Source organism: Salvelinus namaycush, chromosome 20 (assembly GCF_016432855.1).
Source record: "Salvelinus namaycush isolate Seneca chromosome 20, SaNama_1.0, whole genome shotgun sequence".
NCBI classification, from domain to species: Eukaryota; Metazoa; Chordata; class Actinopteri; order Salmoniformes; family Salmonidae; genus Salvelinus; species Salvelinus namaycush.
In genome coordinates, this window is record NC_052326.1 from 42,589,789 (window position 1) to 42,615,831 (window position 26,043).

At 42.7% G+C, this 26,043-nt stretch overlaps 1 non-coding gene across 1 annotated transcript; it reads left to right on the forward strand.

Moving 5' to 3' along the window:
* The first annotated feature begins 23,115 nt into the window (after nt 1-23,115).
* On the forward strand, nt 23,116-23,170 carry LOC120065748. Its single transcript, XR_005478702.1, has one exon. It is a non-coding gene; the product is annotated as a U7 small nuclear RNA (small nuclear RNA).
* The last annotated feature ends 2,873 nt before the right edge of the window (nt 23,171-26,043 follow it).

Genomic DNA, 26,043 nt, shown 5'->3' on the forward strand with positions numbered 1-26,043 from the left:
GTAAAACACTGGAATGGTAGATTTGCAGTGGAAGAATGTGCAAAGTAGAAATAGAAATAATGGGGTGCAAAGGAGCAAATACATAAATACAGTAGGGGAAGAGGTAGTTGTTTGGGCTAAATTATAGATGGGCTATGTACAGGTGCAGTAATCTGTGAGCTGCTCTGACAGCTGGTGCTTCAAGCTAGTGAGGGAGATAAGTGTTTCCAGTTTCAGAGATTTTTGTAGTTCGTTCCAGTCATTGGCAGCAGAGAACTGGAAGGAGAGGCGGCCAAAGGAGGAATTGGCTTTGGGGGTGACCAGAGAGATATACCTGCTGGAGCGCGTGCTACAGGTGGGTGCTGCTATGGTGACCAGCGAGCTGAGACAAGGGGGGATTTTACCTAGCAGGGTCTTGTAGATGACCTGGAGCCAGTGGGTTTGGCGACGAGTATGAAGCGAGGGCCAGCCAACGAGAGCATACAGTTCGCAGTGGTGGGTAGTATATGGGGCTTTGGTGACGAAACGGATGGCACTGTGATAGACTGCATCCAAGTTATTGAGTAGGGTATTGGAGGCTATTTTGTAAATGACATCGCTGAAGTCGAGGATCGGTAGGATGGTCAGTTTTATGAGGGTATGTTTGGCAGCATGAGTGAAGGATGCTTTGTTGCGAAATAGGAAGCCAATTCTAGATTTAACTTTGGATTGGAGATGTTTGATGTGAGTCTGGAAGGAGAGTTTACAGTCTAACCAGACACCTAGGTATTTGTAGTTGTCCACATAATCTAAGTCAGAACCGTCCAGAGTAGTGATGCTGGACCGGCGGGCAGGTGCAGGCAGCAATCGGTTGAAGAGCATGCATTTAGTTTTACTTGTATTTAAGAGCAGTTGGAGGCCACAGAAGGAGAGTTGTATGGCATTGAAGCTCGTCTGGAGGGTTGTTAACACAGTGTCCAAAGAAGGGCCAGAAGTATACAGAATGGTGTCGTCTGCGTAGAGGTGGATCAGACACTCACCAGCAGCAAGAGCGACATTATTGATGTATACAGAGAAGAGAGTCGGCCCAAGAATTGAACCCTGTGGCACCCCCATAGAGACTGCCAGAGGCCCGGACAATAGGCCCTCCGATTTGACACACTGAACTCTATCAGAGAAGTAGTTGGTGAACCAGGCAAGGCAATCATTTGAGAAACCAAGGCTATTGAGTCTGCCGATGAGGATGTGGTGATTGACAGAGTCGAAAGCCTTGGCCAGGTCAATGAATACGGCTGCACAGTATTGTTTCTTATCGATGGCGGTTAAGATATCGTTTAGGACCTTGAGCGTGGCTGAGGTGCATCCATGACCAGCTCTGAAACCAGATTGCATAGCGGAGAAAGTGCGGTGGGATTTGGAATGGTCGTAATCTGTTTGTTGACTTGGCTTTCGAAGACCCTAGAAAGGCAAGGTAGGATAGATATAGGTCTGTAGCAGTTTGGGTCAAGAGTGTCCCCCCCTTTGAAGAGGGGGATGACCGCAGCTGCTTTCCAATCTTTGAGAATCTCAGACGACATGAAAGAGAGGTTGAACAGGCTAATAATAGGGGTTGCAACAATTTCGGCAGATCATTTTTGAAAGAAAGGGTCCAGATTTTGCTGCTCTTTCAGAACATCAGCTGACTGGATTTGGGAGAAGGAGAAGCTGGGAAGGCTTGGGCGAGTTGCTGTGGGAGGTGCAGTGCTGTTGACCGCGGTAGGGGTAGCCAGGTGGAAAGCATGGCCAGCCGTAAAAAAAATGCTTATTGAAATTCTCAATTATAGTGGATTTATTGGTGGTGACAGAGTTTCCTATCCTCAGTGCAGTGGGCAGCTGGGAGGAGGTGCTCTTATTCTCCATGGACTTTACAGTGTCCCAGAACTTTTTTGAGTTTGTGTTGCAGGAAGCAAATTTCTGCTTGAAAAAGCTAGCCTTGGCTTTTCTAACTGCCTGTGTATATTGGTTTCTAACTTCCCTGAAAAGTTGCATATCACGGGGGCTGTTCGATGCTAATGCAGAACGCCACAGGATGTTTTTGTGTTGGTTAAGGGCAGTCAGGTCTGGAGAGAACCAAGGGCTATATCTGTTCCTGGTTCTAAATTTCTTGAATGGGGCATGCTTATTTAAGATGGTGAGGAAGGCATTTAAAAAAAATAACCAGGCATCCTCTATTGACAGTGATGAGCGGAGGTCGTTTGACCGCTGACCCATTACGGATGCAGACAATGAGGCAGTGATCGCTGAGATCTTGGTTGAAAACAGCAGAGGTGTATTTAGATGGCAAGTTGGTTAGGATGATATCTATGAGGGTGCCCGTGTTTACGGCTTTGGGGTAGTACCTGGTAGGTTCATTGATAATTTGTGTGAGATTGAGGGCATCAAGTTTAGATTGTAGGATGGCTGGGGTGTTAAGCATCTCCCAGTTTAGGTCACCTAGCAGCACGGGCTCTGAAGATAGATGGGGGGCAATCAGTTCACATATGGTGTCCAGAGCACAGCTGGGGGCAGAGGGTGGTCTATAGCATGCGGCAACGGTGAGAGACTTGTTTTTAGAGAGGTGGATTTTTAAAAGTAGAAGTTCAAAGCCAGGATTCAGACACGGCTTGGACATCCTGGTTGGCAGAGTGTGCTAAAGCATTGAATAAAACAAACTTAGGGAGGAGGCTTCTAATGTTAACATGCATGAAACCAAGGCTATTACGGTTACAGAAGTCATCAAAACAGAGCGCCTGGGGAATAGGAGTGGAGCTAGGCACTGCAGGGCCTGGATTCACCTCCACATCGCCAGAGGAACAGAGGAGCAACTTCAGATGTATCAAGTAAATCAAGTGTTATATGCATGTGAAAATGTCATTGGATGTATTTGCTCCATTGTAAAAACATTTTTGGGGTGGTGCAGTCTTTGGCTATTCACAAATTAAACCAATCACAAAGTACCGTGACAGCATGACAAAACAGCTCAAAACAGTATTTAGATAGCAGTTAAGGAAAATACTGTACATAACAGCATCTAAGGTGCATCAGGAATGTTGAGTGACACTAGGTCAGAATTGAGTGACATTTAATTTGAGGCATGCAGTGACATTTGTTAATTTAATCTTCATCATTATATTTTTGGCCATACATTGCTATTAAAGGAAAACTCCACCCAACTTTGATATGATGCAAAATACATCATACCGGCTGTATTTCAGTATTTTGAAAGTTTTTATATATCTTAGGCTTGATTGCTGACATGCAAAACTTTTTGGGACTATATCAACAATGGACTAATGAAACAAATACCAACAGTTTTGGGGTGGAATTTTCCTTTAAATATCAATTGGAAGTTATTGGTGAACTCTGTCCACTGAAAAAAGGTCAAGTACCAAAAAGGTCAAGCACATAAAGTATTTTTAATTATTTCCAATTGTATTTAAACCCAGGTCTGACAGTAATGACTAGCAATAGTTTATGGTTACGGAGGTGAGCGCATTCCACACCCACTCAAACTTTACTCTGGGACATATTCTGTCAAAAAATGTATAAATGCCATGTACATGTAACGGTTGTCATCTGGAGGAGAAGAAGAGGACCAAGGTGCAGCGTGGTAATTGTTCATCTTGTTTAATGAAGGTGAACACTCAAAATACAAAAACAACAAATGTGAAAAACCGAAACAGTACTGTCTGGCGCAGACACACAAAGACAGAAAACAACCACCCACAAAACCCAACACAAAACAGGCTACCTAAATATGGTTCCCAATCAGAGACAATGACTAACACCTGCCTCTGATTGAGAACCATATCAGGCCAAACACAGAAATAGAAAAACATAGATAAACAAACATAGACTGCCCACCCCAACTCACGCCCTGACCATACTAAATAAAGACAAAAACAAAGGAAATAAAGGTCAGAACGTGACAGTACACCTATTTTATGCTCGCTAGTGCCAAAATTAAATGTCACTTGCTGCATCATGTGTGGGTGTGGGCACACACAAATTAGAGTTCTGAATTTGCCATCATGTTGAAAGAGCCTGAATGTCTTTTTTAAAATGCCATGTATGCTCACTGGTGCCAAAATTAAATGTCACTTGGCTGATAAATTAAATGTCACTCATTCCTCACTCAGTGTCACTCAACGTTCCTGATGTACTTTAGATGCTGCTATGTACAGTATATGCCCTCACTGCTATCTAAATACTGCGTTTATGTTTTTTGTTATGTTGTCACGCTACTTTGTGATTTGTCTAATTTGTGATTTGTCTAATTTGTGAATACCCTCAGACTGGGCCACCAACAAAAAATTTAACAATTGAGCAAATGCATCCCGTGACATTTCTGTCAGGTTTTGGCCAAGACTGTTCGGGTTTTGGTCACTAGATGTCCCCATTGCACCTTTTTTGTACCTTTTGTTTTTCTTGCTCTAATTATTGTTTGCACCTGTAGGTCATTCCCTTGTTAGTATTTAAACCCTGTGTGTTCCTCAGTTCCTTGCTCAGTGTTTGTAAGTTAGCACCCAGCCCCTGCCCAAGCCTTGTTTTATATAGATATTTCTCTTGTTGGATTTTCCAGAGGTTCTCTGGTTTAGTTCTTGTGTATTATTTGAGTAGTCTTTTGAGGTTTGTTTTTCCCTGCTGTTTTTTACCACTTTGTGGAGTTTCTTTTGTATTTTGGAGGATTTCCACTTTGTGCCTCTTGGCTTTATTTTTGGACATTGTGGATTTAGTTTCTTTGCCTGAAGATTTTGTTCTTTAATTAAACCACCATCTCTAGTACTGCTGTGTCTGCCTCATCTTCTGGGTTCTGACGATTATTAGTGACTGTTTCTCGCACCGGGTCCTGACAATTTCCACATGCAAATAACACTTAATTGACTTGATACATCTGTAGTTCTTAAGTAATGAGTTTGAGAGTTAATCCGAGCGGTTAGCATGCAGGCTCTTTCAACATGATGAAAAATTCAGCACTCTAGAATAATAGTGAAGACATCAAAACTATGAAATAACACATATGTAGTAACCAAAAAAGTGTTAAACAAATCAAAATATATTTTATATTTGAGATACTTCAAAGTAGCCACCCTTTGCCTTGATGACAGCTTTGAACACTCTTGGCATTCTCTCAACCAGCTTCACCTGGAATGCTTTTCCAACAGTCTTGAAGGAGTTCCCACATATGCTGAGTACTTGTTGGCTGCTTTTCCACTCATCCCAAACCATCTCAATTGGGTTGAGGTCGGGTGACTGTGGAGGCCAGGTCATCTGATACAGCACTTCATCACTCTCCTACTTGGTCAAATAGCCCTTACACAGCCTGGAGGGGTGTTGGGTCATTGTCCTGTTGAAAACAAATGATAGTCCCACTAGATTGGGTGGCGTATCGCTGCAGAATACTGTGGTAGCCATGCTGGTTAAGTGTGCCTTGAATTTTAAATAAATCACTGACAGTGTCACCAGCAAAGCCCCATCACACCTCCTCCTCCAAGCTTCACGGTGGGAACCACACATGCAGAGATCATCCATTCACATACTCTGCGTCTCACAAAGACACAGCGGTTGGAAACAAAAATCTCAAATTTGGACTCATCAGACCAAAGGACAGATTTCCACCAGTTTAATGCCATTTCTCGTGTTTCTTAGCCCAAACAAGTCTCTTCTTCTTATTGGTGTCCTTTAATAGTGGTTTCTTTGTAGCAATTCGACCATGAAGGCCTGATTCACGCAGCCTCTTCTGAATAGTTGATGTTGAGATGTGTCTGTTACTTGAACTCTGTGAAGCATTTATTTGGGTTGCATTCTGAGGTGCAGTTAACTCTAATGAACTTATCCTCTGCAGCAGTGGTATCTCTGTGTCTTCCTTTCCTGTGGCGGTCCTCATGAGAGCCAGTTTCATCATAGCGCTGGAAGGTTTTTGTGACAGCACTTGAAGAAACTTTCAAAGCTCTTGAAATGTTCTGCATTGACTGACTTTAATGTCTTAAAGTAATGATGGACTGTTTCTTTTTGCTTATTTGAGCTGTTCTTGCCATAATGTGGATTTGGTATTTAACCAAATAGGGCTATGTTCTGTATACCACCCCTAACTTGTCACAACACAACTGATTAGCTCAAACGCATTAAGGAAAGAAATTCCACAAATTAACTTTTAACAAGGCACACCTGTTAATTGAAATATATTCAAATCAAATCAAATTTTATTAGTCACATGCGCCAAATACAACAGGTGTAGACCTTACAGTGAAATGCTTACTTACGAGCCCCTAACCAACAATGCAGTTTTAAAAAATACAGATAAGAATAAGAAATAAAAGTAACAAATAATTAAAGAGCAGCAGTAAAATAACAATAGCAAGACTATTATATACAGGGGGGTACCGGTACAGAGTCAATGTGCGGGGGCACCGGTAGTTGAGGTGATATGTACATGTAGGTAGAGTTATTAAAGTGACTATGCATAGAGGATAACAGAGAGTAGCAGCAGTGTAAAAGAGGGGGGGGGGGCATGCAAATAATCTGGGTAGACATTTTATTAGGTGTTCAGGAGTCTTATGGCTTAGGGGTAGAAGCTGTTTAGAAGCCTTTTGGACCTAGACTTGGCGCTCCGGTACCACTTGCCGTGCGGTAGCCGAGAGAACAGTCAATGACTAGGGTGGCTGGAGTATTTGACAATTTCTAGGGCCTTCCTCTGACACTGCCTGGTATACAGGTCCTGGATGACAGGAAGCTTGGCCCCAGTGATGTACTGGGCCATTCGCACTACCCTCTTTAGTGCCTTGCGGTCAGAGGCCGAGCATTTGCCATACAAGGCAGTGATGCAACCAGTCAGGATGCTCATGATGGTGCAGCTGTAGAACCTCTTGAGGACCCATGCCAAATCTTTTCAGTCCCCTGAGGGGGAATAGGTTTTGCCTTGCCCTCTTCACGATTCCAGGTGACTACCTCATGAAGCTGGATGAGAGAATGCAAAGAGGTTTGCCCTTTTGACTGGTACTGTGTGTGTATATATATACAGTATATCACAAAAGTGAGTATACCCCTCACATTTTTGTAAATATTTGAGTATATCTTTTCATGTGACAACACTGAAGAAATGACACTTTGCTACAATGGACCAACGATCCATGTTTCATTTTCGTTTTGTTTTGTCTTATTCATACACACCTGGTTTCCATTCTATTACTTAATGTTCCTTATTTAACCCTCTGGCTTCCCTCTCTGTTTTGTGCGTTATTGTTTGTCATGTGGGTTCGTTCTGAATATTGTGTTTTTCCTTGTTGGAACATGACTTATATTTTGAGTAAATTCGGATTATTAATCATATCTGTGTCCTGCGCCTGACTCCGCATTTTTCCATTCACCAAAAGCCTCACAGAATAACGCACCAGTTATGGAGTCAGCAGGTACAGCCAGCCCTCCTCTCCCAATGGAGGAGCGGGTTCAGCAACACGCGACTATGTTACAGAGTCTCGGTACAGCCATGGATCGCGTGCTGCAAACCATGGACTGATGGGAGAGAGGAGGTTTTCCGGTTAACCCATCAGCACCTCCCCAGCTCCCACAACAACCGACCCTGATGTCCACCCCTCCTTCATCAGGATCCAGTGGGATTCGGCTCTCGCTCCCAGGAGCGTATGACGGAACGGCTGCCGGGTGCCAGGGGTTCCTACTCCAGCTGGAGCTCTACCTGGCAGCTGTTCAGCCGGCCCCCTCGGGACGCGAGAGAGTGAGCGCCCTCATCTCTTGTCTGACTGGAAAAGCACTGGTATGGGCCAACGCCATCTGGGGAAGAGAAGGCCCGACGTTGGACAACTACGAAGATTTCATCCGCCGCTTCCGGGCGGTTTTCGATCATCCACCTGAAGGGAGAGCGGGGGAACGCTTGTTTCATTTAAGACAGGGGATGAGGAGCGCTCAAGAGTTTGCTCTGGACTTTAGAACTCTGGCCGCCGGCGCGGGATGGAATGAGCGGGCCCTGATCGACCACTACAGGTGTAGTTTACGCGAGGACGTTCGTAGGGAGCTAGCCTGCAGGGACACCATCCTTAACCTGGACCAGCTGGTGGACCTATCCATCCGGCTGGATAACCTGTTGGCCTCCCGCGGACGTCCGGATCGGGGTCCGTCAGTTCCATCCCCCAGCACCTCTGATCCTACCCCGATGGAGCTGGGAGGTGCTGCTATGAGAGGGACCGGAGGGGGGCCCGTTCCCTGCACCACCTGTGGCCGCAGAGGACACACTGCTGGTCGGTGCTGGGGAGGTTCCCCAGGGGGTCGAGGTGGCAGGCGGAGCACTGGTGATTCATCCCAGGTGAGTAGGCACACACCTCACCCAGAGCTCCCTGTTGCACACATGTGGTTGTATATAGCATTTCCTGAGTTTTCCCCGCCTTCCCAGCATAAGGCGCTAGTAGATTCAGGCGCAGCTGGGAACTTTATTGACCGTACCTTTGCACTTAGTTTAGGGATCCCTATTATTCCTGTTGATGTTCCCTTCCCTGTACATGCCTCAGATAGTCGTCCTTTGGTGTCAGGGCTAATCAGGGAGGTCACAGCTCCACTCTGTATGATAACGCAGGAGAGTCATGAGGAGAGAATTAGTCTCTTTCTGATCGACTCTCCTGTGTTTACTGTTGTGTTGGGCCTTTCCTGGTTGGCCTCTCATGACCACACTATTTCGTGGCAACAGAGGGCTCTCAAGGGATGGTCCAGTCAGTGCTTAGGGAGGTGTGTAGGTGTTTCCTTTTCAGGGACCTGCACGGGCAGGGTGTAGTGGTGTATATAGATGACATTCTAATATACTCCGCTACACGCGCCGAGCATGTGTCTCTGGTGCGCAAGGTGCTTGGTCGACTGTTGGAGCATGACCTGTACATCAAGGCTGAGAAATGTCTGTTCTTCCAACAGTCCATCTCCTTCCTAGTGTACCGCTTTTCCGCATCAGGGGTGGAAATTAGAGGTCGACAGATTATGATTTTCAACGCCGATACGATACCGATATTGGAGGACCAAAAAAGCCGATACCGATTAATCGGCCGATTTAATTTTTTAGAATTTGTAATAATGACAATTACAACAATACTGAATGAACACTTATTTTAACTTAATATAATACATCAATAAAATCAATTTAGTCTCAAATAAATAATGAAACATGTTCAATTTGGTTTAAATAATGCAAAAACAAAGTGATGGAGAAGAAAGTAAAAGTGCAATATGTACCATGTAAGAAAGCTAACGTTTAAGTTCCTTGCTCAGAACATGAGAACATATGAAAGCTGGTGGTTCCTTTTAACATGAGTCTTCAATATTCCCAGGTAAGAAGTTTTAGGTTGTAGTTATTATAGGAATTATAGGACTATTTCTCTCTATACGATTTGTATTTCATATACCTTTGACTATTGGATGTTCTTATAGACACTTTAGTATTGCCAGTGTAACAGTATAGCTTCCGTCCCTCTCCTCGCTCCTACCTGGACTCGAACCAGGAACACATCGACAACAGCCACCCTCGAAGCAACGTTACCCATGCAGAGCAAGGGGAACAACTACTCCAAGTCTCAGAGCGAGTGACGTTTGAAACGCTATTAGTGCGCACCCTGCTAACTAGCTAGCCATTTCACATCGGTTACACCAGCCTAATCTCGGGAGTTGATAGGCTTGAAGTCGTAAACAGCGCAATAGCTGCTGGCAAACGCACGAAAGTGCTGTTTGAATGAATGCTTACGAGCCTGCTGCTGCCTACCATCGCTCAGTCAGACTGCTCTATCAAATCATAGACTTAATTATAACATAATAACACACAGAAATACGAGCCTTTGGTCATTAAAATGGTCGAATCCGGAAACTATCATTTCGAAAACAAAACGTTTATTCTTTCAGTGAAATACGGAACCGTTCAGTATTTTATCTAACGGATGGCATCCCTAAGTCTAAATATTGCTATTACATTGCACAACCTTCAATGTTATGTCATAATTATGTACAATTCTGGCAAATGAATTACGGCCTTTGTTAGGAATAAATGGACTTCACACAGTTCGCAATGAGCCAGGCGGCCCAAACTGCTGCATATACCCTGACTGCTTGCACGGAACGCAAGAGAAGTGACACAATTTCCCTAATTATAAGAAATTCATGTTAGCAGGCAATATTAACTAAATATGCAGGTTTAAAAATATATACTTGTGTATTGATTTTAAAGAAAGGCATTGATGTTTATGGTTAGGTACATTGGTGCAACGACTGTTTTTTCGCAAATGCGCTTGTTAAATCATCACTGTTTGTCGAAGTAGGCGCATCGATTATATGCAACGCAGGACACACTAGATAACTAGTAATATCATTAACTAGTGATTATGTTAAGATTGATTGTTTTTTATAAGATAAGTTTAATGCTAGCTAGCAACTTACCTTGGCTTCTTGCTGCCCTCGCGTTACAGGTAGTCAGCCTGCCATGCAGGCTCATCGTGGAGTGCAATATAAGGCAGGTGGTTAGAGTGTTGGACTAGTAACCGGAAGATTGCAAAAACGAATCCCCGAGCTGACAAGGTAAAAATCTGTCGTTCTGCCCCTGAACAAGGCAGTTAACCCACCGTTCCTAGGCCGTCATTGAATAATAATCGGCATATCGGTGTCCAAAAATACCGATTACCGATTGTTATGAAAACTTGAAATCGGCCCTAATTAATCGGTTGACCTCTAGTGAAAATGGAAAATTACCGCATTTCAGCCGTGCGTAATTGGTCGACTCCAACCACGGTAAAGGAGGTGCAGCGGTTCTTAGGGTTTGCCAACTACTACAGGAGGTTTATCCGGGGTTTCGGTCAGGTAGCGGCTCCCATTACCTCCTTGCTGAAGGGGGGACCGGTGCGACCTCAGTGGTCAGCTGAGGCGGACAGGGCTTTTAGTCAACTGAAAGCTCTGTTTACTTCGGCTACCGTGCTGGCTTATTCTGATCCCTCCTTAGCGTTCATAGTTGAGGTGGACCGTCCGAGGCTGGGATAGGGGCTGTACTGTCTCAGCGCTCGGGTACGCCACTAAAACTCCGACCCTGCGCTTTCTTTTCGAAGAGGCTCAGCCCGGCGGAGCGAAACTATGATGTGGGGGACCGGGAGCTGTTGGCTGTTGGCTGTTGTCAGGGTTCTGAAGGCGTGGAGACATTGGCTTGAGGGGGCTAAACACCCTTTCCTTATTTGGACTGACCACCGCAATCTGGAGTACATTCGGACAGCTAGGAGACTGAACCCTCGCCAGGCGAGGTGTGCCATGTTTTTCACCCACTTTGTTTTCACCCTATCCTACAGACCAGGTTCCCAGAACGTTAAGGCAGACGCACTGTCCCGGATGTACGACACAGAGGAGCGGTCCGCGGATCCCACTCCCATAGTTCCAGCTTCTTGCCTGGTGGCACCGGTGGTATGGGAGGTGGACGCGGACATTGAGCGGGCGTCACGTGCAGAGCCCACTCCCCCACAGTGTCTAGTTGGGCATCTGTACGTTCCGTTTGATGTCCGCAATCGTTTGATCTGTTGGGCCCACACGTCACCCTCCTCTGGTCATCCTGGCATCGGTCGGACAGTGAGCTGTCTTGCTGGGAAGTACTGGTGGCCCACGTTAGCTAAGGACGTGAGGGTTTATGTTTCCTCCTGCTCGGTGTGCGCAGAGTGCAAGGCACCTTGACACCTGCCCAGAGGGACATTACAGCCCCTTCCCGTTCCACAACAACCGTGGTCACACCTATCGGTGGATTTCGTGATGGATCTTCCCCCATCACGGGGTAATAGCACGATCCTGGTCGTTGTGGATCGGTTTTCTAAGTCCTGCCGTCTCCTTCCTTTGCACGGTCTCCCTACGGATCTACAGACTGCGGAGGCCCTGTTCGCCCACGTATTCCGTCACTACGGGGTGCCTGAGGATATAGTTTCTGATCGGGGTCCCCAATTCACGTCTAAAGTCTGGAGGGCGTTTATGGAACGCCTGGGGGTCTCGGTCAGCCTTGCCTCAGGTTTTCACCCCGAGAGTAACGGGCAGGTGGAGAGAGTCAACCAGGATGTGGGTAGGTTTCTGCGGTCCTATTGCCAGGACCGGCCGGGGGAGTGGGCGGTTTTCGTCCCCTGGGCGGAGATGGCCCAAAACTCCCTTCGCCACTCTTCCACTAACCTATCACCTTTTCAGTGTGTGCTAGGTTATCAGCCGGTCCTGGCACCGTGGCATCAGAGCCAGATCAAGGCTCCTGCGGTGGATGAATGGTTTCGGCACTCGGAAGCGACATGGGACGCTGCTCATGTGCGTCTACAATGGGCCATCAGGCGGCAGAAGGCGAGTGCCGACCGCCACCGCAGTGAGGCCCCGGTGTATGCACCGGAGGACCGGGGTCTGGCTCTCGACCCAAAACCTACCCCTTCGCCTGCCCTGCCGGAAGCTGGGTCCGCGGTTTGTGGGATTGAACGAGGTTTGTTATATGTTACAACTCCCCCCTGATTACCGTATTAACCCCTCGTTCCATGTGTCTCTCAGGCCGGTGGTGGCTGGTCCGCTCCAGCAGTCTGAGGTGCGGGAGGTTCCTCCGCCCCCTCTGGACATCGAGGGGGCCCCTGCGTATACTGTGCGAGCCATCATGGACTCAAGACGTCGAGCGAGAGGCCTTCAGTACCTCATGGAGTGGGAGGGGTACGGTCCGTAGGAGAGATGCTGGGTGCCGGTGGAGGACATCCTGGATCTGTCATTACTGCAGGAATTTCACCGCCTCCATCCGGATTGCCCTGCGCCTCGTCCTCCGGGTCGTCCCCGAGGCCGGTGTCGGCGCGCTGCTGGAGCCGCGCATCAAGGGGGGGGGGTACTGTTACGACTTCTGCGGAAGTTGGTCCCTCTCCTTGTTCGGGCGGCGTTCGGCGGTCGATGTCACCGGCTTTCTAGTCACCACTGATCCATGTTTCATTTTCGTTTTGTTTTGTCTTATTCATACACACCAGGTTTCCATTCTATTAATTAATGTTCCTTATTTAACCCTCTGGCTTCCCTCTCTGTTTTGTGCGTTATTGTTTGTCATGTGGGTTCGTTCTGTTGTGCTCTGGAATATTGTATTTTTCCTTGTTGGAACATGACTTATATTTTGAGTAAATTCAGATTATTACTCATATCTGTGTTCTGCGCCTGACTCCGCTTTTTTCCATTCACCAACAACCTCACAGGGATCATATTTAGGTAGCCATTTTCATAATTTGTGTTGTGGGATCTTGTCTACATTGAGTTGCCTGAGTGCACACCTGTAGCTTCACGTTTCGTTTGGTTGTTTGTTGTTTTGTTAGGTGAGTTTCAGTTGATTCAAATTATGTGGAACTCTACTCACGCTGCGCCTTGGTCTCATTATGAAGAGCGTGACAGGCACAGAGAACGGTACAGAGGCCACATAATGGTCACAGGTATATAGCACAGCAAACAGCACACAGTGAGAAGCCATACAACGCTGCAATAATAAGTTAGAATAAGCAAAAATAAGCAAATGTTCTATACAAAGTGTTAGCCTTCCCCTTTAAGAGTATAGGTATTAAAATACAAACAATTCAATAGGGTTGTGCTTTACCTTGTTGGACTTGTCCCTGTTTTTGTTTAGCTCCACTTTTGGTTTGCTTCCTGTCTTTAAGTTTGGTGTGGGTTTTTCTTTTGTTTGCCTCTTCTTGGACAAAATTAGTGGGTGTCTTTTTGGTCCCAGTTGTTGTTGCTAGTCAACTTTCAGTGGACACCCCAATGAGTGTCTTTCAGAACCCCACCTAAAACCCCACCTGTTAAGTTTTGGTTGTTGTCACGGACTCTTTGTTAGTTCCCCCTTCTGTTTGACAATTTTGGGTTTTCTTGCTGGGGAAGTAAGACGCCAAGCTGCCACACCAAGATACAAACCACAATTTACTTTAATAAATACCTTAAAGGGGTAGTCCAGTCAAATGTGATTTACCAGGTTTTTGTAATGATATTTATACACTGATGTTGAAAACTCAAATTGTGAAAAGGATGCTTATGCCCTTTAAGTGTAAGAGCATTTGGAGAGAAAAAAAACATACACCTGTTCAGGTGGGGTGGAGTTTTTGGCCCATAGCATGACATCACAATCTGATCCGATTATTCTGACCAATGACCAGTCATCTTTTATTTGCATATGTATCCTCCTTTGAAGGAGGATAGGCTCTAGAGCCCTCAAACTCAACTCTGGACCTCGAAGCCAGTTCCACTGCTTGTTTTCATTGTTCCCTTCTAACCAGGGACTGATGTAGACCTGGCACACCACGTGGGTACAATTTCATTATCAGGTAGAACAGAAAACCAGCACGCTCTGAACCTTGTAGGGCAGGGTTACTCAACTCTTACCCTATGAGGTCCGTAGCCTGCTGGTTTTCTGTTCTACCTGATAATTAATTGCACCCACGTGGTGTGCCAGGTCTACATCAGTCTTCAAAGTCCAGAGTTGAGTTTGAGGGATCTAGCGCCTACCAAGCTTACCTCTTCAAATAAAAGATGACTGGACATTGAAAAAATGCAGTGGAACTGGCTTCGAGGTCCAGAGTTGAGTTTGAGGGTCGTAGAGTAATAGTTGAATACCCCTGCTCTAGAGTATAGATGATCCTACCTGCATATCAGGGCTGTGTATGTAAATATATTTACATTTGTGTCAACATGCCCACATGATCAGACTGAGCATTGTAATGGCAAACTGTGGCTCAGGGAAATAAATTATTAAAAATATATTTTAAGTTATTTAAATGAAATAAACATTGATTTATTAGAAATAGTGATGATTTAAAAATATAATTAAAAAGACTGCATGGGGGCTTTAACTATGATGCTCGACAAACAATTCTATAAAACACTGACAGCTGTAACGTCCTGACCAGAGTTCTTATGTGTTTTGCTTGTTTAGTGTTGGTCAGGACGTGAGCTGGGTGGGAATTCTATGTTGTGTGTCTAGTTCGTCTGTTTCTATGTTCAGCCTGATATGGTTCTCAATCAGAGACAGCTGTCATTCGTTGTCCCTGATTGAGAATCATATATAGGTGGCTTGTTTTGTGTTGGGGATTGTGGGTGGTTGTTTCCTGTCTTTGTGTTTTGTCTGCACCAGCAAGGACTGTGACGGTTAGTGTGTTTGTTTTGTCCTATTAAATTTCATTATGTCTAATTACCACGCTGCACATTGGTCCTCTGATCCTTCTCGCCTCTCCTCGTCTGAGGAGGAGGACGAAGTAGACTGCCGTTACAACAGCAAACTTGCGCTCAGAGCACACGATGTGCTCCTCATTTATAGGGAGGGGCACAGGTGTGCTCAATCAGATTATTAATCTGCAAACAGGAAAACAAACATAATGGAATACCGATCACATTCAACACAAAATGGCGGTCCCAACAAATACTTAAACAGGCTATCAGTAACAGGGATTATCCACCCTGTTACACTGGTATGTGTTATGACCATTTACATAAGTGGATTTGACACGGTTACAAAATAACATTTCTTATTTGCATTCACATCGATATATTTAATGTATATCCAGAATTACTACAGTAATTGCAATTTATTTCAGATGAAAGTAATAAGGTTAAAAAGATAGTACTGTAAGTTATATTATGACATATTGTGGGAAGGGAGGCACATACAGTCAAACCTATCGGTCAGTGTGTGTCTGTGACGGCCACATAACGCACAGCTAAATATCCCTGTCCTTTGCACTTTAACATTTCATTTGCATGGCTTTCATTTCAAATATTAAAGACATCTTTATTACATTGTTGCATATATTTACCTAACAAACTGTTTTCTATGATTTAGTATTTGAGTTTCTTGCAGCTCTTTCCTGGTGCCTGATTGGCTCCAGTCTCTTCGGAGGCGTTGGTTCAAATACCACCGCTGCCATCATATGTAAGGGATGACCAAGCAGGCAACGAGAGACAACTGAGTTGGGTGCAAATATTAGGAGTTTTATTTACCCAAAGAGAGAGAAAAAGGCATAGTAAAAAAAGTACTTACAATTCTGTAAATCAATAGAAGTACAAATGTTCTAAAACCTCAAACATAGATAAATGTATAACTGAGGTCTACATAGCAGAACCAGCACCACTCCAAGGGTTAATTGAAGTCATAAAGTTAGCACACAGAAAATAAAGGGAGTGGCCAGTTCCACATCTGAGCAGGTAGACTACAAAGATGCACATCATTTTTATTCAAGGATATATTCCTTTTTATCAGAAACAGGATTTTATTCATAAATATTACCATTAACATGATTGGTTTGAAATATAATAATTTTTTAAATACAATTCTAGCATAACATTTTAAACTGGGGAAATCCCCCCATCACGCCCCTACATTTCAGGATGAGAGGACATGCCAATTAGCAGCTAGCCCTCTAACAAACACATCTGTCCACCATGCTGCACACAAGGCAACAGGAAAGCTGCTAGAAACTGAAATGGTTTGTCTGATTTAAGATAATGTTGCAAATATAAATCTAAGAGCGTGCACTCATCGTATAATTAATATATGCAGCAATTTGATAAAGATGTCTTTATTTAAAATGAATGCCATGTGTTGTCATTTGTTTGGTCACAATGTTTGGTGTAAATGATTGTTAAAGTGCAAAGGATAGGATATTTGGTAACAGAATTACTCATTTTAATCACTAATAAATCATAAACCCAATTCTTTGCAGTAAAAACACTAATTGGTAGGTCTACCTTTACTTGTTACTTCTGTGAACTGTCATTGTCCTCCCTCCTCATGAGGGGGAGAAATGAGAAAATATCTAGGATCTGTTTTTTTTTGGTAACATAATGACAAGACACTTTCTTAAACATGCAGAAGGCAAATCATTTTTGTAAAACGAATATTGATATTAGTTGGCAGGGGTCTTTACATCAACATTGTGTTGATGTATTTCTACTGACTTAAGACTTTTTCTGATAGATGTTTTCTAAGACCACTTTTCCATCCGTTTGACCATGTATACCATCATTTCTCAAATATAGACTCTTAGATTTCATTTGACACCAAATTTAAAATGTGCTCCTATGAACTTCACATTAGTGCTTATGGGGCTTTTTACATGGAAATGTCCGACTTTTAATTTTCCAACTTCCATACTGTGCGTTTGATTATTTACAGGACCTCACATGTGCTACACAATTTTTTTCAGTCAGTGCCTGTTAATCACTTCTAAGGTTTTCAAATGTATTTCAAATACTGTAATTGCAAGGAGGATAGTTTTAAGGGTCAGTGTTAGGTTCCCTCCTTGTGTATATGCTCCCGGGAAAGAGAGTCTTTTAACCCGGTGACGTCACATTCCTTCTCTGCTAATATAGAGAATGCATGTATAATCTGAGCCTTGAAAATGGCATGGAGATTTTAGAGGCTGTAATTGTGTTCAGTTTGATTTCCTATTTGTTAACCTTTGACTATGGCGTTGATTGTTTGGCTGGTAACACTGGCAAAAGTGGTTTAGTAGAGGGTATTCATCTGAATATCTCCATGAAGGACGGCAGGTAGCCTAGCGGTAAGTGCTGGGATGGTAACCAAAAGGTCGCTAGTTTGAATCCCTGAGCCGAAAGCACCTAACCCTAATTGCTCCAGGGTCGCTGTTGATAATGGCAGACCCTGTCCGCGACCCCACTCTCAGATATGGGATATGGAAAAAAAAAAAAAATCTAATTCAAGCATGCGTATTAATACACACTCGTACATGTAAAATAGGACAGATATAAGCACCCACCAAGTTATTATGAATGTATTTCAGGTGGTTTGGTCTCTGAAAAGTCTTGTTTTCGAGACGTATCTTTGTTAATTTGGTTGTAGGATATTTGACTACTGCAGAGGTTGTTTACAACCTGTACTATACAGTCCTTGATCAAATGCATAATATTTGTTAAACACTTTCAAGTACTCGAGCTAGGCTAAATCAAGCAAAAGTATTGACATATGATATTACATTAGGTTTGTTATTGGGTGTGATATTACATGTGTACTGGAACATTTACCAGCAATATATTTTTGGTTTAAAGGTCCAGTCTAGTCACATGTTCCATCTTTATAGATATTACTGTGCAACGATTAAGATTTTTGCGTTATAGTTCATGATTTTATAACTTGATGTAAGATAGTTCCTCACCCTGAAAGTGGTCTATGGGCCTGGATAAATTGTAATCCATGGTTCCTTCTCTTTAAACATCCACTACACACTTCAGCTAACTTTAGCCACCACAAGCTAACAATCAATGGAAGTGATGGGCATGTGAGCATGCATTTTATACTTTTTTTAATGGTCAAATCACATTTTAAGTAACATCAAACCAAATATGTAGTTAATATGAATTGATTTCAGGTGATTGATTGTTAGCTTTTGGTGGCTAAGGTTAGCTGAAGTTTGTGGTGGCTCTTTAAAGGACTGAAACATTAATTTGTTTCTCCTGGCCTATAGACTACTTTCAGGGTGAGAAACAATCAAACATCAAGTTGTAAAAAACGACTCCTTTAAATGCTATCTCAGACTGCCTTCAAAAACAAGTATTTATATAAAATGAGACCTTTTCAGACAGATGGAAAACGCCGCCTCGGAAGCGCCTGAACTGCAGATTCTTTGTAGCTTCTGAAGCTCCTTTGTGGGCGGGACTAATGTCCATCACATTAGCATTTCTAATAAATATTCTGTTAACCTGGACAAAGTAGATGTAGCGGATGGCTAAATTAGTATAATGTGGTGGTCACTGGTCCCCATTCCCTGAGCTGGTTGGCTAAAGAAAAATAAGAAATAAAAGTAACAAATAATTAAAGAGCAGCAGTAAAATAACAATAGCGAGGCTATATACAGGGGGACCGGTACAGAGTCAATGTGCAGGGGCACCAGTTAGTCGATGTAATTGAGGTAATATATACATGTAGGTAGTGTTATTAAAGTGACTTATGCATAGAAAATAACAGAGAGTAGCAGCAGCGTAAAAGGGAGGGGGGGCAATGCAAATAGTCTGGGTAGCCATTTGATTAGATGTTCAGTAGTCTTATGGCTTGGGGGTAGAAGCTGTTTAGAAGCCTCTTGGACCTAGACTTGCCTTGTGAGCACTGCATTATTGAAAAAGTGCCCTTGTTACCAACAAATCAGATTTCCTATAAAATAAGCTCTTGTATTAATTTGTATTTTGTGGCTTGCTGTGGAACAGTCTCTGTGCCAAATTACTTTTTGGTAACACTTTATTTGTGTTTTCTTAATGAAGTGTTACTGGCTTTTCCTTAGTCTAATTATTAGCCATAATAAAGGCATTTAATAAAGAGCAAGCAAAAAAAATGTTTACATTGGTGTAATGTAAACATTACACCAACTTAGCAGTGGCGACCCATCATTCTAGCTTAAAAATCTATTTTTGTATTATTTTTTGTTGCCTGTTTTGCGCAAATAATGTAAAAAAAATAACTATTTGAGTTAGTAAAGCTGCATACAAACATGGTCTCTTTTTTGCTTTCTTGAGTAAGACAGCTCCAAAATGCAGGTGTTTCAGCCTAGCTCAGTGTTCTGTGGTGGAGAGGTAGTCAGCGGAAAATACAGAGCGTAGGGGTTGGTAATTTTCTCTAGTTGTGCTGTGATTGCCTCAGTGTTCTGTCACTCAGGAGGACACTACGTCACTGCAAAATCTACAGGGAGAGCTAGAAAGTTCAAGCCCCCTTGGGGGCTGCCATAGATTTACATTAGAAGTGCCCATCCAAGAAGGCTTAAGGTCATCGCTCACAGATAAAAGGACGTCAAATCATGTTATATCTACCGTAGCTTTGATTGGACTGATCATGTCAACATCATAATTTCAAAATCTTAGCTAGCAAGCTAGACAAGCAGTCATCATCATGAATGATGTTGACAATCTACTGGCAAATCCTTTTCAATCCTTGTCATATGAAGAGAAATTATAGATAAAATGTATCGGTGCTCATCAGCCATAAGTTGGAAATCGCAAATTTAACAATGAGTGGTTTAGATGGAATTAGTGGCCTAGTGCAAACTATGCAAAGCAGTCACTATTTTGCTTCCCGTGCTATTTCGGTAGAGAGGGTTTGTCGTCCATTTCTGGGTTTAAGGGTGTCTTTTCTAAGCTTAAAAGGATAAACATTTACACGCAACAACATTGGCCAGAAAAGGTTGAATAAATTGTCAATGCTGTATGACTTCTGCACATTCAAAACAACTGGAAACTCAGAACTGGGAAATCTCAGACTTCAGTGAGTTCAAGACAACTGGGAGCTTGGAAAGAAATTCTCAGACTGGGAAAATTAATTTTGAACGGTCATCCAACTCGGAATTCCAAGTTGGGAACTCAGGCCTCTTTCTAGAGCTCCGACCTGAAGATCACTGACGTCATGATTCAATCTTGTTTTTTCCGTGTCCCAGTTGTCTTGAAAGCACTACAAATCCAGAGACTGACAGACTTTGATGACAAAGTTTCATGACAAAATTTTCCCATAAGAAGGACCGCCACGACACCTTCCTGTTCAAGTGAGTAAAGCACAACGGTGAGTCCAGAAATGTTTTGTGTGCAGCTGCATAAATTATGTAATATGCCAGAGAGATATGTATACTGTAGCTAAGAAAGTAATACTAAGTGTATGTTCTGTTTTAAGCTGTTAGTAGCCAATGTGCCTCACCCTGTAACGATTGTCGTCGGGAGAAGGAGAGGAGGACCAAAGTGCAGCGTGGTACGTATCCATAATACTTTTAATAAAGATGAACACGCGAACAAAAACAACAAAATGACCAACGAACAGTTCTGAAAGGTGCAACTGTCACGTTCCTGACCTGTTTTCCATTGTTTTTGTATGTGTTTAGTTGGTCAGGGCATGAGTTGGGGTGGGCATTCTATGTTATGTGTTTCCATGTTGGGTCTAATGTGTTGCCTGATATGGTTCTCAATTAGAGGCAGGTGTTTGACGTTTCCTCTGATTGAGAACCATATTAAGGTAGGCTGTTCTCACTGTTTGTTTGTGGGTGATTGTCTTCCGTGTTTGTCGCACCACACGGGACTGTTTCGTTTTCGTTCGTGTATGTAGTCTGTTCCTGTTCGTGCGTTCTTCGTATTATTATGTAAGTTCGTTTGTTCAGGTCTGTTGACTTCGTTTATTGTTTTGTAGTTTGTTCAAGTGTTCATAGTGTTTCGTCTTGTTATAATAAATCATTATGTCTACATACCTCGCTGCGTGTTGGTCCGATCCATGCTCCTCCTCGTCTGAGGAGGAGAACGAATATGACGATAGCCGTTACAGCAACAAACACTAAACAGAAAATAACCACCCACAAACACAGGTGGGAACAGGCTACCTAAGTATGGTTCTCAATCAGAGACAACGATAGACAGCTGCCTCTGATTGGGAACCATACCAGGCCAAACACATAGAAATACAAAACAAGGACAACATAGAACACCAGACATAGAATGTCCACCCAAACTCACGCCCTGACCAACCAAAATAGAGACATAAAAAGGATCTCTAAGGTCAGGGCGTGACACACCCTAATAATTTGGTCCCTTCCCCCCTCATAACTTAGCCTACTGTTCTGACTTGGTGGTGCACATGTAGCTTATATCCTGTTTTAGAGAAATGTCATCATTGAATATTGTAAGAGCTTTCGTTGTCCGCTTATATGCCCCCTTTATTTATCCTATGTTTCTGACTTGGTGTACAGGGAGAATACTGTAAGAGTGGTCCATGTTCTGAATTCTGTCGCTGTACATTTCAAAAGTGATGAACAAATAGTTATAATGACTACACCCATCATAGCTCGCTCATTAATGTCAGACAAGGCTCCGCTGATAGCCAGGTGTGCGGTGGTAAGGATTCAGTCCATGGTGTTGAAAAGAATACTCTGCTGTTGGGACAGCTTTATGTACTGTAGGCCCTAACAGTTTGTGGGCAGCCTTTGTCACCATTATAGTGCAATTTATGTATTGTTTAGTATTGTGTTGTGTAATGGCTTTGCTGGCATGCATAATTTTTTTTTTTGTGTGACATGCTAAAAGCACCACTGAGTATAGGTTGCTGAGGGGTAGACGGCTCATAATAATTGCTGGAATGGAGTCAATGGATTGGTAACAAACACACCAAAAACATGCTTTCCATGTCATTGATACCACTCCATTGACTCCATTCCAGCCATTATTATGAGCCGTCCTCCCCTCAGGAGCCTCCACTGTTTAAATCACAGTCCCCAGGTCCAGAACAAATTCATGGAAACGTATAGTATTATACAGAGCCGTGATTGCATGGAACTCCCTTCCATTTCATATAGAGCAAGCGAACAGTAAACCTGCTTTCAAAAAACAAATATAGCAACACCTCACGGCACAACACCTCTCCCCATGTGACCTACTTTTTGTGTGTATGTACTGACATGTATGTGTAACTGATAGATAAGCACGCACACACACACTACATGTTAATGTTTTTAATGTATGTAAATGGTAAAGTCTTTTGCCTGTAATGTCTTTTTCGTTATGTGTCTGACCCCAGTAAGAGTAGCGGTCGCCATTGGCGATGGCTAATGGGCATCCTAATAAAATCAAATAAATAAAAGATCAAAAGTATGGGCTTATTGAGGCAAAGTGAGGGCAGCCCTCACCAGATATGGGCTGCTGATACTGGGCCAATAATTCATCCCGCATTGCCCACATGAAAAAATACTACAGTTTACTGTAGAATACTATACTACACACTGTAATATCCCTCGATCGGGTAGGGCTTAATATAGAATTTTGTAGTACACTGTAGAATACACTACACACTGTAGTATCCCTCGGTCATGTGTAGTACTTACTATATCATTTTGTGGTATACTGTAGAATACTATAGCAAATGCTACAGTATTATCCTAAAAAAAACTCTGTAGTAAATACTACAGTAATGACTGCAAAAACACTACAGTATCCGCGAAAACACTACAGTATTTTTTAACTATAGTAATACTACAGTATTTAATGTGCATATACCCCACACATTCCCTTCCCCCATATCCCAATGCGTGCCACCCGTGAGTGAGAAACCTGCATGCCCAAGTATAGACCAATATTATAGAAAATAACAGAAACTCTGACTCCAGTCCTACCTACCGACAGGTTATGGAAAATTATCTCTTTTAGTATTTGTCCAGTAGGTGTCCTCAAGGAGATAGCCCCCACTTCTATGTCAAAGCTAATAAAGCAAAAACACTATAGTAAATCATACAGTACATAAATATAGTAATACTACAGTATACTATAGTATTTTTTCATGTGGTTGGGCCCACATCGTGCCAATGTTGTGCATAGCCTAAAAACTCATACCTCATTCTGAAAATTGGATGGATACGAGTCCAGCTGGTATCTTAACAGTAAAACAAACCAAAACAGTTATATTCGTTTGTATTTGACTGCAATTTTTGTTTATGTATATGCAAATAGACATGTTGAATTACAATAATGTTGAATTGTCCAATAGTGATGGTTTTCTAATACAGTTGATGGGCTGATTCCTAATTTGATACACCATGCATGTAACTCAAACTCCTGAGCGAATTAACATGGCTACCATTGGCTCTCATTCCCTCTATGTTTAATATAGGTCGGAGTCACTTCAAAGTAACTGCATAGTTATTTTCCTAGTCTTATGATATATTTAGAAAGTGTTTTAGATTTTGAAGTATTTCCTCTGTCGCTTATCTTAAATACATAGTCTTGTCAGGGTTTTGAAGACGGGACGTACAGTAGCCTACGTTATATCCAGTTAATAATTATTGTCTGAGTATCAATGTAAAGCGATTTGCATTTAGAGTTGTAATAAACATGCACGGGTGGGTGTTAAGACGGCTGTGGGTGTGCATCAAAATCCAACGTCCCACAAGATGGCAGTTTTTCAGGTTACATTGAAGTAATAGGAAGCAGGGTTGGAGGCGTGTCATCTTATACCTCCCATGGGAGGTGTGTCATATTATACCGCACAATATCATGAATAAATTCCACCCATAGTCTATCAGAAAGTAAGGAACTGTGAGAAGTGAAATATAATGTCAACCACCAGATGGCAGACTTACTTTACCTCTGTTTCTTCATCCTTTCCTTGTCAACCACTGAGTAACAGAGGACAGTGTGGCTCAGTTGGCTATTTTTAGAACTGTGTAATACAGTTTAGGTAGTAGGACATGGCTCATCATCAGTCCACTACTACAGATCATGTTAAATCAAAAATGGCTTCTCAACGTTTCCAGGATGAGGGAAGCTAAATATTATTTATTCAGCCCATGCTGTGAGCGATCTTTTTGTGTTAGTATCAAGTTGAGTTTCTTTTTGTTCCTCTTGCACATACTAATAATTTATTTTACAAGAACATTGATTAAATTGTTCATACTTGGAGCTTATATTCACATGGAAACTTCCAGCTTTGATTGAATAGAAACTTTTTGCACCTAATATTGCACTCATCCACCACATTTAAGCTCCCATGTTTAGAGTCACAAGCTATTTCCCTAAAATAACTTTCCTTACCATACTGCATGTCTCCATACATACAGTAGGGTCTGAAATTATTGACAGCCTTGATAAAAATGAGCAAAAATGACTGTGTAAAATAAATAATTCAAATACTGAGCAATATTGTACGTAAAACAGTTTTGGGGTAAATTATAGGATCGTAAACTAATTAAATTGCTCAGAGAAAGAGATTTTGTTTAACAAGTAATATATATATATATATATATATTACCCTTCAATACCCCACCTTGTGAGAATTACGGCACTGAGCCTTTAAAAAATGATTTAAAAAAAGAGTTGGAGAACATATTGGGAGGGATCTATATCATCCTTCCAGATCCTTGATATCTTTTGTCTGTGGTTATGGACTGCACTCTTCAATTCAAACCACAGGCTTTCCATGTTCAGAGACTGAGATGACCATTGCAAAATGTTGATTTGGTGGCCAATTAACCCTTTCTTTGTGGATTTTGATGTGTGCTTGGGTTATTGTCTTGCTGGAAGATCCACTTGCGGCAAAGTTTTAGCCTGGCAGAGACAACCTGGTTTTTGGTTAAAATATCATTGTACTGGGTAAAGTTCATGATGCTGTTGAAATCAACAAGGGCCCCCAGGACCAGGGGAAGCAAAATAGCCCTATAACATCAAATATCCAACACCATATTTTACAGTAGGGTTCTTTTCTGCTCATGCATTCTCATTTCGACACCAAACCCACCACTGGTGTGAGTGGCCAAAGAGCTCTAGTTTCATGTCATCCAACAAGTCTGGAGTTTGCTAAACGCCATTGGCACTTGGATTGGAACCGGTGCTTTGGTCAGATGAAATGAAAACAAAAGATATCAGACGAAGGATATCAAGGATCTGGAAGGATTATGTCTGGAGGATTGGTCTAAGATCCCTCCCAAGGTGTTCTCCAACTCATAAAACATTTTAGAAAAAGGCTCAGTGGTGTTATCCTCACAAGGTGAGGTATTGAAAATGGGGTGTCAATAATTTTGACCCCTACCTTTTGAGAAAAAAGTAAACTCAGCAAAAAAAGAAACGACTCTGTTTTTCAAAGATAATTCGTAAAAATCCAAATAACTTCACAGATCTTCATTGTAAAGGGTTTAAACACTGTTGCCCATGCTTGTTCAATGAACCATAAACAATTAATGAACATGCACCTGTGGAACGGTCGTTAAGACACTAACAACATACAGACGGTAGGCAATTAAGGTCACAGTTATGAAAACTTAGAACACTAAAGAGGCCTTTCTACTGACTCTGAAAAACACCAAAAGAAAGATGCTCCTGCTCATCCTTGCTCATCTGCGTGAAAGTGCCTTAGGCATGCTGCAAGGAGGCATGAGGACTGCAGATGTGGCCGGGGCAATGAATTGCAATATCTGTACTGTGAGACGCCTAAGACAGCGCAACAGGGAGACAGGACGGACAGCTGATCGTCCTCGCAGTGGCAGACCACGTGTAACAACACCTGCACAAGATCGGTACATCCGAACATCACACCTGCGGGACAGGTACAGGATGGCAACAACAACT